Here is a 12,547-nt window from a genome sequence, read left to right as displayed (position 1 = left end):
GTAGATACACAGAGATTAGCAAAGGAATGGACATTTTATACAAAGCCTATTTTTAGCATTTTTTGTTTTTTTTCCATTACTTTTCTTTTCTTTTTTTTTTTTCTCTTTTATCCAACATTGCTTTCTTAGGGCAGAAATCATTGGCAGTGATTACACTAGTTATACTTGTGTGTGTTAGTTGTTCAGTGGTGTCTGACTCTTTGCGACCACATAGGTTGTAGCCCACCAGGCTCCTCTGTCCATGAAATTCTCCATGCAAGAATATTGGAGCAGGTTGCCCTTCCCTTCTCCAGAAGATCTTCCTGACTCAGGGACTGAACCCAGGTCTCCTTCATTGCAGACAGATTCTTTACCATCTGAGCTCTGAGGGGGGCTACAATTATAACTCTAGTATCAACTTTGAGGTTTATTGATGGGCAGATCCATCTCTATTCTTTAGTAAAAGCATTGTGCAGCGAGCTCAGAGAGTTTTCTCAACAGAAACAGATTTTTTTCAAAAGGAACTTTTGAAGCATATTTGAATTATTATAGTGATGGGAAATGCATCTTTTAAAAATTTATTTCTTTTTAATTGAAGGATAATTGCTTTACAGTGTTGTGTTGGTTTCTACCAAACATGAATGTGAATCAGCCATAGGTTTACCCATGTGTCCTCCCACTTGAACATCCTTCCCACCTCCCTTCCCATCCCACCCCTCTAGGTTGTTACCAAGCCCTGGTTTGAATTCCCTGAGTCATACAGAAAATTCCCTTTGGCTATCTATTTTACAACTGGTACTGTGTGTTTCCATATTACTCGCTCTATACATTCCACCCTCTCCTTCCTCCCCAATTCCACCAGCCATGTCTGTAAGTCTGTTCTCTGTGTCTGTGTCTCCATTGTTGCTTTGCAAATAGGTTAATCAGTACCATCTCTATAGATTACATATATATACGTTACTACACAATATTTGTTTTTCTCTTTCTGACTTACTTCACTTTGTATAATAGGCTCAAGTTCATCCACTTCATTAGGGTTGACTCGAATGCATTTTTAATGGCTGAGTAATATTCTACTCTATAAATGTTCCACATCTGTCAATGGACATCTCAGTTCAGCTCAGTTCAGTTCAGTCGCTCAGTTGTGTCTGACTCGTTGCGACCCCATGAACCGCAACACGCCAGGCCTCCCTATCCATCACCAACTCCTGGAGTCTAACCAAACCCATGTCCATTGAATCGGTGATGCCATCCAACCATCTCATCCTCTGTCATCCCCTTCTCCTCTTGCCCTCAATCTTTCCCAGCATCAGGGTCTTTTCAAATGAGTCAGCTCTTTGCATCAGATGGCCAAAGTATTGGAGTTTCAGCTTCAACATCAGTCCTTCCAATGAACACCCAGGACTGATCTCCTTTAAGATGGACTGGTTGGATCTCCTTGCAGTCCAAGGGACTCTCAAGAGTCTTCTCCAACACCATAGTTCAAAATCATCAATTCTTTGGTGCTCAGCTCTCTTTATAGTCCAACTCTCACATCCATACATGACCACTGGAAAAACCATAGCCTTGACTAGATGGACTTTTGTTGGCAAAGTAATGTCTCTGCTTTTTAATATGCTCTCTAGGTTGGTCATAACTTTCGTTCCAAGGAGTAAACATCTTTTAATTTCATGGCTGCAATCACCATCTGCAGTGATTTTGGAGCCCAGAAAAATAAAGTCAGCCACTGTTCCCACTGTTTCCCCATCTAGGTTGCTTCCATATCCTAGCTATTGTAAATAGAGCTTCAATAACATTGGGTTACAGTGTCTTTTTCAAATTTGGTTCCCTCAGGTTATATGTTTAGTAGTGGGATTGCTGGGTCATATGGTGATTTCAAAGACTACATGAACAAATGCAGAGATATTCCATCCCAGATATTCCTGGGTTGGAAGAATCAATATTGTGAAACTGACTATACTACCAAATGTAATCTACAGATTCAGTGCTGCTGCTGCTTCTGCTAAGTTGCTTCAGTTGTGTCCGGCTCTGTGCGACCCCATAGATGGCAGCCCACAAGGCTCTGCTGTCCCTGGGATTCTCCAGGCAAGAACACTGAAGTGGGTTGCCATTTCCTTCTCTAATGCATGAAAATGAAAAGTGAAGGTGAAGTTGCTCAGTCGTGTTCGACTCTTAGCAGCAGGACAAAAAAAAAAAATCTCACAATTCATATGCAAACACAAAAGACTCTGAATAGTCAAAGAAATCTTGACAAAGAAGAATGGAGTTGGAGGAATTAAACTTCCTGACTTTAGATTATACTGCAAAGCTATAGTCAACAAGAGAGTATGGTACTGGCACAAAAACAGAAATATGGCCAATGGAACAAGATACAAAGCCCAGAGATAAACCCATGCACCTAAAAGTACCTTATTTTTTACAAAGGAGGCAAGAATATATAATGGGGCAAAGATAGTCTCTTCAATTAACACTTCAGGGAAAACTGGACAGCTACATATAAAAGAATGGAATTAGAACACTTCCTAACACCATGAAAGTGAAAGTGTTAGGCACTCAGTTGTGTCCAACTCTTTGCAGCTCCACAGAGTCTAGCCAGCCAGGCTCCTCTGTCCATGGGATTCCCCAGGCCAGAATATTGGAGTGGGTTGCTATTTCCTTCTCCAGGAGATATTCCCAACCCAGGGATTGAATCCAGGTCTCCTGTATTGCAGGCAGATTCTTTACCATCTGAGCCACCAGGGAAGCCCCTGTGTAAAAGAATGAAATTAAAACACTTCCTAACACTATACACAAAAATAAACTCAAAATGGATTAAAGATCTAAACATAAGACCAGAAACTATAAAACTCTTAGAGGAAAACATAGGCAGAACACTTTATGACATAAATTACAGCAAGAACTTCTATGACTTAGCTCCTAGAGTAATGGAAATAAAAGCAAAAATAAACAATTAATTAAATGTAAAACCATTTGCACAGCAAAGGAAACTATAGACAAGGTAAAAAGACAACCCTCAGAATGGGAAAAAATAATGACAAATGAAACAGCTGACAAAGGATTAATTTCAAAAATATACAAGTGGCTTATACAAATCAATGCCAGAAAAACAAACAAACCATTCGAAAAGTGGAATAAGGACCTAAACAGACATTTCTCCAAAGATGACATACAGATGGCTAATAAACACATGAAAAGATGCTCAACATCACTCTTTATTAGAGAAATGCAGATCAAAACTACAATGAGATATCATGTCACACCAGTCAGAAATGGCCATTATTAAAACAATCTAAAAATAATAAATGCTGGAGAGGGTTTTGAAAAAAGGGAACCCTTTTGCGCTGTTGGTGAGATTGTAAATTGATACAACCACTATGGAGTTTGGAGTGGAATTCCAAAGGAAACAGTATGGAGTTTCCTTAAAAAGTAGGAATAAATGAAATGAATCTTTCTAGGAGAAATGCCATTAGACATTTCTGCTTATTGTTGTTGTTTAGTTACTAAATTATGTCCAACTCTTTTGCGATCCCATGGACCATAGCCTACCAGACTCCTCTGTCTATGGGATTTCCCAGGCAAGAATACTGGAGTGAGTTGCCAGTTCCTTCTCCAGGGGATCTTCCTGACTAAGGGATTCTTTACCAATTAGCCACCAGGGAGGCCTTACCCAAGGACAAAAGCTTTCAGTCACAAGTATTTATTCGTTCTTTTCCTAAAAGTAAAGGACCAAATTTCAAGCACAGGATGCTTTGTCTATAAAGGGGTCAGTTTTGGCCACATGTCCTATGGAGCAGACTGTAAGAGTTCCTATAGCTTGCAATTTATTTATTGCAGGGGAGATAATAACCACTGAAGAATAAGCTTCCAAAAGAGTTGTAATAAGGAGAATGACTTAGATTCATACTTTAGAATGATTGTGTGTGTGTGTGTGTGTGTTAGTCACATACTCATGTCTGACTCTTTGCAACTCCATGGACGGTAGCCCACCAAACTCCTCTGTCCATGGACTTCTCTAGGCAAGAATGCTGGAGTTGGGTTAACATTCCCTTTTCCAGAGGATCTTCCTGACCCAGGGATTGAACCCCTGGGTCCTGCTTGGCAGGCAGATTCTTTAGTACTGTGCCACCTGGAAAGCTCATACTAGTTGAATTGAGTCGCAGTCCAAGGGATCCCAAAGAGTCAGACATGACTAAGTGACTAACACTACACTAACAGTGAGGAAGGAGGTTTTAAACATTTGATAGTCTGAGAGCTTTTACCTTAATATTGGAGAGGGTTGGGTGGTGGCCTTCATCATATAGGCTCAGTAAGCCTGGGGAGAGGTAGCAGACTTGAGAAATGTCCCAACAGTAGACCTGGATTCCCTCAGTAATCATTTGGTTGAGCGGATGGCAGAGAGGAAAGTATCATTAATAAGACCTAGGATTTTGGCTTGGAGAGTTGGATGGAGAGTGGTGTTATTTACTGAAATAGAAAATATAGAAAGAGGAGACAGATTGTGAATGGGGGTGGGGTGGAAATGGGGACAGCAAAAGGAATTAAATATTCAATTTGGGGCATGCTTAATTTAAGGTTTGAAAATTATCCAAAAGGTTTTATATAGATCTGAATCTCAGAATTTGAGGACAGAGACACAAATTTAGAAGCCATCACTATACCAGTACAGATCAAAGCATCAAAGGTCATAATGGGAAACCCTTTGATCTACTTATTTTTGGCTAGCATTACCTTTTCTGAGAATATTTAGTATAGATCAAGTAATTCATAAAAATTATAATGTGGCCATCATTTTTTTAAATGAGTATTAGTTGCAGATATATAAAGGTATTTCACACAAAAAAAACATTATCTTAAATTTTTCTTGAAAATATTGAAAAACCAGTACCTTTGGGCTTACTTTCTTTCCTGACAAAAACTGGCTGGAGATGTAACACTTAAAATTTGCATTTGAATACTCAAGACAGATGTTCTGAGTGAGAGCAAAAGAACCAAGATGTGGAAGGTAGAAAAATAGGAAAATGAGGAAAGCCATAAAAGAGTATTTAGGAAAAGGGCATAACTATGAATATGAAGGTAAGATAAGGAATAAAAAAAAATCCACAGGATATAATAAAGAGGAACAGGGCAATATGTGGCTTCGGTGAAAACTGTGCAAAGAAGGTGATAAAAACCACAGAATTAAAAAAAAAAAATCTGTTTGTCAAGAGGAAAAACATCTTTTGTCGTTCATTGACTTTGATCTTTAATTTTTTTTCTTCTAAAAACACACACTCTAAAAATTAAAATAAAAACACACGTTCATACACATTAGGAATATAAACTTTGGTACCTAATCTATATTTTTTCTATGCTGCTCTCCTCTCTCCTCAATTTTTAATATAGTTAGCATTTTTCATAACAGAGTTTTCTTTGAAAAAATTTTTTGTAGTGGCATAGTGTAGTCATGTGGATAATTGATGTAAATATTTCTCCATTCTTTTTTTTTTTTTTTACTGAAGCAAGTAAAGTATTTATTAGGAGGAAAAAGAACAGTACATGTGAATAGACACACGGGGAGACTCGGAGAGACAGTCTCTGAGCACGCACTTGTGGTGGTTTGAATTGCTTTCATGGAGCATTTCTTCCAAGTTTCCTTTCGCCAATCATTTTCATTTGCCTGGTTCACAGTCCATATTTGGTACATCTCAGGATTCTCTCATGTGTGCTCACACGACTCTTAGCAAAGATGGATTCTACCCAAAAGGCTTATCGGTATAGCATTCCTTGACATCACTCCCCCTTTGAACTCCACGGAGCCTTTCTGAGCATATGTGGTCAGGGAGGTCTCTTGACTTTGAGAATGAGAAATAGTGGTCTGGGCAGGGCCCAGACTCCTGCCTTAATTATACAGCTGTTCTTGTCTTCGAGTTTCAGTCCACATGGAATGAATCTCCAATCACTTTACCCTGGGGTGTTGGGGGCATCTACCTCCTGCCTCAAATGCCCCCTGAGAGATGTAAACTCAAAAAATCTTTATTGGGAAGATCAAGGGCTGTCTGTCTTTCATAATTTCTTCAGGCTGACAAAGGGCTCATCAGTTCAGTTCAGTTCAGTCGCTCAGTCGTGTCCGACTCTTTGTGACCCCATGAACTGCAGCACGCCAGGCCTCCCTGTCCATCACCAACTCCTGGAGTTCACTCAGACTCACATCCATCGAGCCAGTGATGCCATCCAGTCATCTCATCCTCTGTCGTCCCCTTCTCCTCCTGCCCCCAAGCCCTCCCAGCATCAGAGTCTTTTCCAATGAGTCAACTCTTCGCATGAGGTGGCCAAAGTACTGGAGTTTCAGCTTCAGCATCATTCCTTCCAAAGAAATCCCAGGGCTGATCTCCTTCAGAATGGACTGGTTGGATGTCCTTGCAGTCCAAGGGACTCTCAAGAGTCTTCTCCAACACCACAGTTCAAAAGCATCAATTCTTCGGCACTCAGCCTTCTTCACAGTCCAACTCTCGCATCTATACATGACCACTGGAAAAACCATAGCCTTGACTAGACTGACCTTTGTTGGCAAAGTAATGTCTCTGCTTTTCAATATGCTATCTAGGTTGGTCATAACTTTCCTTCCAAGGAGTAAGCGTCTTTTAATTTCATGGCTGCAGTCACCATCTGCAGTGATTTTGGAGCCCCCCCAAAATAAAGTCTGACACTGTTTCCACTGCTCATAGGCCCTACCTAATTGTGGTCCCAGAGCTCTTACCTGTCTCATTAAAGGGGCCCCTGGGTGACTTCTGCTATTGTTTCCACAGGATTGCTGTGGGGGATGGTTTTAGTCCCTGCATCACCATTGTCCTGTGATGCCCTAGAGAAAACAAACTAAATAATTGGAGAAAAAAGGGCTAAAAAGATTAGTATAAAATTATTCTTCTGTTGCTAGGGGGAGGATTGGGCAAGAGACATTAGAATTTTCTTCAGTAGGAAAATGAACAATTCTGACCTTGTGCATTACTGTTCTGAGGCTTGGGCTTCCGGTAGAAGACCATTTTTCCATCAGAAACTTGGCTAAAATTCCTTATGGAATGGGCAAGGGATTGCCATGGCCCATGATACACTTACCTCAGAGTAAACAAATCCAGCATTCTGTCAACAGAATACTTCTCCGTTCTTATTTTTTTTCTCCTGTTTTTGGCCATTAAAAATAGAAAGTGCTTCAGTGGATGGTATAAATAAATCTTTGGTTGTATCTGATTATACTAGATCAAATTGATTTAAATATAAAGTTAGATTTCAAGATAGATCACATCAGTTTTCAGTATATGTGAGTAAGTATCATTAGCCATGTGGGTTTCATGAGTTAAATATTTGGTGGTTCTAACAGCTGTTGAACGTATGTGTAAATGTTTCTTACTCTGAGGGTGGATTCTTTGTCTTCATTTAGTTAATTTTTCTTTAGATACTTTGAAGCTGTGTTATTGGATTCATTACAGATTTAGGGCTGACGACTTCCTTGTGAGTTGATCACTTTTCCATTATTAAGTACTTTTATGTCTAATAATCGGAGAAGGCAATGGCACCCCACTCCAGTATTCTTGCTTGGAAAATCCCATGGACGGACGAGCCTGTTAGGCTGCAATCCATGGGGTCACTAAGAGTTGGACACGACTGAGCGACTTCACTTTGACTTTTCACTTTCATGTGTTGGAGAAGGAAATGGAAGCCCACTCCAGTGTTCTTGCCTGGAGAATCCCAGGGACGGGGGAGCCTGGTGGGCTGCCGTCTATGGGGTCGCACAGAGTCGGACACGACTGAAGTGACTTAGCATAGCATAGCATGTCTAATAATGGTTTTTGTGCTTAAATCTACATTATCTGATATAGGTGTAGTTTCCTGAGCTTTCTTTTATTTAATATTGTCTTGTAGATTTTTCTACCCCTTTGGCTTTAGATTTTCTGTGTACTTAAAGTATATTTTTTAAGTAATATATGTTTTCAGAATACATTTTGCCAATATTAGTTTATTACTCAGATTATTAGCTAATATTTATTTTTTTATTAATTCAAATTAATTCAATAAACAATATAGTTGAGTTTATGCTACCACCTTATTATTTTTCCAGCTAATTTAAGGTTCCTTTTCTTTCCTTCCTTGCCTTTTTTTCTGGGTTAATTAAAAAAAAACTCGATTATTCCACTTATTGTGTTTTAGTGGTTTTCCTAGAAATTATAACACACATTCTTATTTCAGTCCAATGCTAACAAGTACTTTTACAACTTCTCTAGAAGGCCAGAAACTTGGAACATTTAAATTCATTTACTAGTATCTTTAGATACTTGTATTAGTATTATCATTTTTTTTGCATTATCGTTTAGCTATAAATAGTTTGCATATATTTTAAATTTTTAAATCATTAAAATTATTGTTTTGTACAGTCAACATTTATTCAGTTAACCCATGTATTTGCCCTCTTCATTACTCCTTGTATTTTTGGTTTTTGGTCTGAGATCATTTTTTTTTGTCTGAAAAGCACCCTTTAGTATTTGTTTTAGTGCAGGCCTACTAAAGACAAACTATTTTGTTTTTTTTTGTCTGAAAATATTTCCTTTAACTTTTGTAGATTATTTTCTCTGGAAGTAGAATTTTAAATTGGTAGTTATTTTCTCAGGATTTTAATGATTCTGTGTATTCTGGCTTTATTGGTTTTTGTTAATAAGTCAGCTTTTGTCTTACTGTTAATACTTTGAAGACGATTTTTTTTTTCCCATGTATTGCATTTAAGATATTCTCTCTGACTTTGCTTTTTAAATGTTTTAGTATGTTGTTCTTTGGTATGTTTTTCTTTGTATTTATCCTCTTTGGTATTCTTGGCAATTCTTTAAGTATCAAAGTCTTTTTTAGCTTTGGAGAATCTTCAACCACTGTTTCTTGAAATGTTGCTTTTCCCTCTATTCTCTTTCTTCTTTTATGTTATGACTCAGTTTCAGATCAGATCAGATCAGTCGCTCAGTCATGTCCAACTCTTTGTGACCCCATGAATTGCAGCATGCCAGGCCTCCCTGTCCATCACCAACTCCTGGGGTTCACTCAGACTCACGTCCATCGAGTCAGTGATGCCATCCAGCCATCTCATCCTCTGTCGTCCCCTTCTCCTCTTGCCCCCAGTCCCTCCCAGCATCAGAGTCTTTTCCAATGAGTCAACTCTTCACATGAGGTGGCCAGAGTACTGGAGTTTCAGCTTTAGCATCATTCCTTCCAAAGAAATCCCAGGGCTGATCTCCTTCAGAATGGACTGGTTGGATCTCCTTGCAGTCCAAGGGACTCTCAAGAGTCTTCTCCAACACCACAGGTCAAAAGCATCAATTCTTCAGCACTTTCCCATGAAGGGATGGGACCGGATGCCATGATCTTCGTTTTCTGAATGTTGAGCTTTAAGCCAACTTTTTCACTCTCCACTTTCACTTTCATCAAGAGGCTTTTGAGTTCCTCTTCACTTTCTGCCATAAGGGTGGTGTCATCTGCATATCTGAGGTTATTGATATTTCTCCCAGCAATCTTGATTCCAGCTTGTGTTTCTTCCAGTCCAGCGTTTCTCATGATGTACTCTGTATAGAAGTTAAATAAACAGGGTGACAATATACAGCCTTGACGAACTCCTTTTCCTATTTGGAACCAGTCTCTTGTTCCATGTTCAGTTCTAACTGTTGCTTCCTGACCTGCATACAAATTTCTCAAGAAGCAGATCAGGTGTTCTGATATTCCCATCTCTTTCAGAATTTTCCACAGTTTATTGTGATCCACACAGTCAAAGGCTTTGGCATAGTCAATAAAGCAGAAATAGATGTTTTTCTGGAACTCTCTTGCTTCTTCCATGATCCAGCAGATGTCAGCAATTTGATCTCTGGTTCCTCTGCCTTTTCTAAAACCAGCTTGAACATCGGGAAGTTCACGGTTCACATATTGACTCAGTTTACACATAAGTAAAAACCTTTTCAATATGGCTGAACTGTCCCTTATATCCTATTCTTAATAGTTCATTTTTTTTTCTTTTTTTTCTTTTATTTTATTTTTAAACTTTACATAATTGTATTAGTTTTGCCAAATATCAATAGTTCATTTTTTATATCTCTCTGAATGGCAATCCGCTCCAGTACTATTGCCTGGAAAATCCCATGGACAGAGGAGCCTGGTAGACTACAGTCCATGGGTTGCAAAGATTCGGACACGTCTAAGCAATCTTCACCAAAGATAGTGTAGATATTTTCTACACTCCCTATTTCCAGTTCAACAGTTTTCTCTTACTATATGTCCACACTGCTGTTAAATCAATGTTAAAATTCTTAATTTTAGCTGTATTGCATTTTCAACTCTAGAATGTTCATTGAATAGCTTTTATAAATGGCAATTATCTTCAGAAATTCTCCTTCTTATCTTAAAGTTTGAACATATTAACAGAAATTATTTAAAATTGCACACCCAATAATTCCTATATCTAAGACACCCATGGGTTTTTTTTAATGGCCTCTTCTTTTTTTTTCTTTGTCCTGTTTTCTGGCATCCTTATTTTCTCTCTCCTTCCTTCATTCACTTTCCTTCCTCCCTTCTTTCCTTCTTTCTCTCCTTCCCTAGATGTTATCTTGAAAAAATTTTAGAAATTCTGGAGTTCTGGTTGTTTTTCTCCTAAGAAAGCTTTCATATGGAACTAAAATGGGCAGTTTACCTTAATCCAGTCAGGGATTGAATGAAATTTAGTCTGATCTTCAATTTTTGTGAGGCCTATTTTGTTTACAGTCAACACTGTCTTTTAGGGAGCAGTCTTCAGGGTCCTGCTGAAGGCAAGGGATATTTACTGGAGCTCCTTCCTCCTCCTTGGCAGGCCCTGTTTTCCCGTCTCTATGAGATTCTGAAAAGCACTTCTGGCTTCTGCAGCTTCTTACAGAAGAAGCTTTCTAACTACTCTCTCAGACAGTCAACCGTGTTCTGCTTTTGAACAGACCATATCTTGAAGGGGAAACATGGCACTGAACAACTCATTTCTTTGAGTTTCCCTGGATACCTTGCTGAGCTTCCCCAGTGGCTCAGTGGTAAAGAATCCGTATGCACTGCAGAACATGAAGGAGACATGGGTTCGATCCCTGAGTTGGGAAGATCCCCTGGAGGAGGGCATGGCAACCCACTCCAACATTCTTGCCTGGAGAATCCCATGGAGAGAGGAACCTGGAGGACTACAGTCCTTGAGGTCACAAAGAGTTGGATAGGACTGAAGTGGCTTAGCACGCACAGATGCCTTGCTAGCCCCAAGTCCCAATTTTTGTCTCCCTAGCTATGTGCAACTGCTAAGACTCAGCTCTGCTCCTTTCCTCTTTTACTAGCACATTTTCTTTGCTTCTCAGTCTCTCTTGGTGCCGACTATTAATCCACAAATGGCTTGAGGGGAAAAGAAGTGTAGAATACTGGATTTCCCTTACTTTGTATTTCCCTGCCTTTCAAGATCTTGACTCTTAAGTCCCAACTGCCCTGATGACTCTCCTGTTCCTTAAAACAGATTTTGAAAAACTATCCATTTCTCAAGTTGTCATAGGTAGAAGAGTTGGTCAACTCCAAACTCAGCCAGAAGCAGAAGTCCTTAAATATTCTTATTTTGTGTGAATAATAAGTGATCTTCATAGATCCAGACATTAATTCTTTATGTAAAATATTTTTTCTATTTTTTAAAGCTCATTTTTTATTTATAGAAGTGTTTTATATGTCTGTTGTCAAATTTATTAGTCTTTTCCTTTAAGACTTCCATTGATGCTAAGAAATAATTCTCTCCTTACCTTCTTCAGACATTTTCCCTTTTGGTTTGCTACTGTTTAGTCACTAAGTTGTGTCTGATTCTTGCAACGCTATGGACTGTAGCCTGTCAGGCTCCCCTGTGCATGGGATTTCCCAGGAAAGAATTGAGTAGATTGCCATTTCCTTCTCCAGGAGATCTTTCAGACCCAGAGATTGAGCCCATGTCTCTTGCACTGGCAGAAGGATTCTTTACCACTGAGCCACCAGGGAAACACTTTCCTTGCAATTAATTTTGTTGCATGGAATTTTGGGAAATTTTTATTTAAAAATTATTTTAAATTATTTGTTGAATGAATTTTCCCCTACTGCTTTAAAATTTCATCTTTTTCATATAGAATTATTATTTATACTGTTGACTGAAATAAAAATGAAAAATGTGAGAGCTGTGGGTTTCAGTTTTATTTGAGCACTTACTGAGAACGGTAGCCCAGGAGAAGCCTTTCAGAGAACTCTGAAGAATTTATCAGAAGAGGTGTGGGGTGGAGATTTTGGAGAAGTGGTGGTGGGGGTAGATTTTGGAGAAGGGGTGTGTGCAATCAAGCACACATCTCAGTGGAGGGTTGCTGCTAGTCATGAAGAATAGCCATCTCAGTTAATGATGTTAGTGCTTTTCTATGAATGAGAACATGCAAGACAATGAGTTCTTAAAATTTTCTCCAGAGAGTATCTAATTATCTGAAGGCCTGTTCTACCAGTTTTCCCAGAGCACAGAGTGCCTTATTCCTGATCTCTGTCCTAAACTTTCAGGATATCAGCAACC

This window comes from Bos taurus, chromosome 9 (genome assembly GCF_002263795.3).
Source record: "Bos taurus isolate L1 Dominette 01449 registration number 42190680 breed Hereford chromosome 9, ARS-UCD2.0, whole genome shotgun sequence".
Taxonomy (NCBI): domain Eukaryota; kingdom Metazoa; phylum Chordata; class Mammalia; order Artiodactyla; family Bovidae; genus Bos; species Bos taurus.
The sequence above is the reverse complement of the archived record's forward strand: the minus strand, read 5'-3'. Positions refer to the sequence as shown.